A 4,539-nucleotide genomic window follows, 5' to 3' on the forward strand; every position below is an offset into this window, starting at 1 on the left:
GTGTGGAGTAAGAGAGCTGTCTAAGGTGCTGATTTTGAGCTCTGCAATTTGGGCTCTACAGCACAGTCTGTGATTCAGTCTCAGCACCTCCACACACAGAAACACTTCAAGGACAAAAGTATGGAATGGAAACAAGTGATATTTAGTAAGTCATATTTAAGGTTTAAAAAAAAATTTACAGTCAATTTGCCAGTAACCCTCCAACCAACACGTTTAATGGCATCTAGTGTAATCACAGACATTTTCACAGAATACTTAATTGGTTTTGACAGTTGCAGTTACTATAAATATATATATATATATATAAATATATATTTGTTTGTATATATATTTAAGTCCATATATATGTATATATATATATATATATATATATATATATATATAGATATATAGACTCTTAATAAATTTAGTGCTGCTTGTGAGTGAATCACTTGTACTGATGAGTGTTTTGTAGCTGCTGGAACTGATGGACTTTAATCTACAGCAGCTGAACAGCTTCACACCATCACCTTCTGTATGTCTTAGTTATGTTTGGTTTTCCTCCATGATCCTGTTTCAGAATCAGACTTTGTTTCAGCATCAGAATCAAGAATCAAGCTTTATTGGCCAGGTATGCTTACACATACAATGAATTTGGTTTTGGTTACAAGAGCTCACAGTGCACAGATAAACATTTTACATGTAGTAAATAAAATAAAATAAAACATGCATTCCTACCGTACACTCGGGCCATCACACACACACACACACACACACACACACCAGTCAACCTTACATTGTGCAAAGTTTATGTCTTAAGTTAAAGTGTTGAGTGCAGCTGCAGTTAAAGGGTGTATAGTGGCAAGGTAAGGGATAAGTCAGATAAGTGGGGTAATAAGGCAGGTAAGTAAGATGCTAGAATAAACACTGCTTAGAGAAGGTAGTTTCGAGGATGGAATGTTGAGTGTGATAATATACACCAATGTATTTAGAAGTGCAGTTCAGAAGCTGGAATAACTGTTCAAGAGAGTGATGGCTTGTGGGAAGAAGCTTCTCTGTAGCCTGGATGTCCTGATCCTCATCTGGCTGAAGCGCCGACCTGAGGGAAGGAGCTTGAACAGGTGGTGTTCGGGGTGTGATGAGTCAATGGAGATTTTTCCTGCACGCTTCCTGGTTCTGGAGGCATGCAGTTCCAGCAATGTGGGCAACTTAACTCCAATTGTCCTCTCTGCAGACCTGATGATGCGCTGCAGTCTGTGGAGGTCATGCTTGGTGGCTGAGCTGCCCCACACTGTGATAGACATGGAGATGACCGACTCTATGATGGCTGTGTAGAACTGCACCATCAGCTCCTGGGGCAGTTTGAACTTCCTCCACTGATGCAGGACTTGTATCCTCTGCTGGGTCTTTTTTGATGATGGAGCTAATGTTGCTTTCCCACTTCAGGTCCCTGGTTATTGTTGTGCCCAGGAACTTGCAGGACTCTACTGCCACCACAGTTCTGTCCAGGATGGTGAGTGCTGGCAGGGTTGGAGGGCTCCTCCTGAAGTCCACTGTCATCTCCTCTGTTTTTGCTGTATTCAGCACCAGGTTTTGGCTGTTTCAGAGGACCACCTGATCAACCACCCTTCTGTAAGCAGATTTGTCACCATCTCGAATGAAAACCAATGATTGTAGTTTCATCTGCATACTTGAAGAGTTTGAATGAGGGGTCCGTGGAGGTACAGTCATTAGTGTACAGTAAGAAGAGCAATGGTGAGAGAGCACAACCTTGTGGAGCGCCTATACTGATGATCTGGGTGTTTGAGGTGAAATATCCCAACCTCACCTGCTGCTCTCTGCCAGTGAAGAAGTTGGTGATCCACTGGCAGGTGGGTTGGCACACTGAGTTGGAGTAGTTTGTTATGTATCTGTCCTGGGATCATATTGAAGGCTGAACTAAAGTCCAGGAACTGAATTCCTGCATAAGTTCTTGGAGGTTCAAGCTGTTGGAGAATAGGATGGAGCCCCATATTCACTACGTCATCCACCGACCTGTTTGCCTGGTATGCAGATTGCAGGGTGTCTCCCAGAGGAATGTTCTTCAGAAGGGTGAGCACCAGTCTTTCAAAGGATTTCATAAATACAGAGGTCAAAGCAACAGGTCTATAGTCATTCAATCCTGTGATGGTTTCTTGGGAACTGGTATTAGGGTGGAGTGTTTGAAACAGACTGTGAACAACAAACTCACTAACTGTCACCGTGGGAGCCACCCAGACTTAACACATCCACCCAGTGAAGTCAGAGAGAGAGAGAGAGAGAGAGATTTAAAAATACTGCAAGTACCTGCAGCTCATTCTCAAACCAACAGATGACAAACCCACTCTGACATCATCAGAATCAGATTCATTGTATTTCACAGTACTGTGAAGATGTATTTGCTCCTTGCCAATGTCTTATATTTTAGCATATTTGTCACACCTGAATGTTTCAGATTATTAAACTACTTTTAATATTGAACAAAGTTAACCCAAGTAACCAAAGAATGCTTTTTTAAAAATGATTTTAATTTATTGAAGGAAAAATGCTGTTCAGCCCAACCTGGACCTATGTGAAAAAGTAATTCCTCACTTAGCTAGTAAATCAAACAGTTAACCAAATTCAATTGACTATTGGGTTCAGTTTCACTAGCCACACACAGGGATGTTTACTGCCAGACCTGGTGAATCTAAACATCACTAAAACAGAACCTGTCTGCCAATATAATGCAGGCTAGAAGGACTTAAAAAGCAGCACATGATGCCACATTCTAAAGATATTCAAGTACAGATGTGAAACAAAGTCATTGAAATCTACCATCTTGAAAGGGATGCAAAGCCATTGCTAAGGCACTCGGACTCCAGCAAAGCACAGTGAGAGCCATTATCCACAAATGGAGAAAACTTGGAACAGTGGTGAAACATCCCAGGAATGCCCGGCCTACCGAAATTTCACTGAGAGTGTGTTGATGACACATTCAGGAAGTCACAAAAGAACCCAGACAAACATCTAAAGAACCACAGCCCTCACTTGCCTCAGTGAAGGTCAATGTACACAATTTCACAATAAGAAAGAAACTGGGGAAAAATGGCATCCACGGGAGAGTTACATGGTGCAAAGCACTGCTGACCCGAAAGAATAGAAAGACTCAATTTGCTTTTGCCAAAAAACATCTAGATGTTTTGGGATCTTATTCTGTTGACTGATGAGTTAAAGGTGAAACTTTTTCATGAATTCCGTTATATCTGCTGTAAAGCTAACACCACATGCAACCATAAGAACATCATACCAGCAGTCACACGTGGTGTTGGTAGTGTGATGGTCTGGGGCTGCTTTGCTTCTGCAAGTTTTGAATAAACCTTCATCTTCCATAAATGGAGTGATCATTTAAAAGCTGCATTTTGTGATGTCTTCATCTTATATTAAAAGTAATTGAATGGTCTGAAGCATTTAAATGTGAAACATTTGTAAAATTAGAAGAAATTGGACGGGGGCAATACTTTTTCACAGCACTGTATGTTACACATACAAGTTTTTTTCCTGTTGAGTGCACATGTGCATGAAATGTAACATTCTAAACCAAACAAACAAACAAATTGTTAGCAAGCTTTTAACTAAGAAACAAATAAAATCAAAATCCAATAAACAGAATAAAGAATAATAAGGAATAAAGAGCCACAGTGGAGCTGAAGAGGTGTGTGTATATAGGTACATATGCAGATAAGAATACCTAGATTTGCAAGTCTGAATACACAAATACTATAAAAACAACTATATACAGAATATTACGGAATGATATGAAGATTTGCAGGAATTTAACATCTGTACAGCTGAGCAAATAGCATTATGATACATAGGAGTTGCACTGTAATACTGTAAGGGAGGTTTGATGGCGTGTCTAGCTGTGCTGGTTTTGATGATCTGATGTTTTGATGATGGATTTTTGACTCGATGATCATTATGTTGAACTGGATCATCAGGCCCTGCGGCAGATTGAATCACCACAAAGTCACCACATCACAATCACCACACCTCTCAGAATTGAAAAAAACACAAACAAGCATGCAGAGAGAGAGAGAGAGAGAGAGAGAGAGAGCAGTATAAGAATTGTTAAAGCAAACGTATCTGTGTAGTAGATGTGAAGTAGAAACCAGTCAGTGCTGAGTTATAATAACCCTCTTCTCCTTCCTCATAGCATATTTGCCTCAGACTAATTCTGAACTCCAGGCACAGGAAATCATAGCGCTGAAGTAAACAAAAATGTTTTCTACATGCTGCTTATTTTGTGTTTTTACTTGTACATTGGTCATCAGAATCCCATTCTGTCCAGTCCTCAATGAACCTCTTGCAAATTTTTATTTGTGAAAGCAAATGTAGCTGCTGAAATTACTGCCTACACTACAGAAAACAATATAAGTGCTAAAATGAGGGAACCTTTAAAATTTCACATCTGCCTTTTTAATGTTCCTAAACACAGAGTACAAATACAATTTTTAGCTAATAGAAAATGCTGTATGTGTACTTGAAAGCAGGAAGGAAGGA

The sequence above is a fragment of the Colossoma macropomum genome, unplaced genomic scaffold (genome assembly GCF_904425465.1).
Source record: "Colossoma macropomum unplaced genomic scaffold, Colossoma_macropomum, whole genome shotgun sequence".
NCBI classification, from domain to species: Eukaryota; Metazoa; Chordata; class Actinopteri; order Characiformes; family Serrasalmidae; genus Colossoma; species Colossoma macropomum.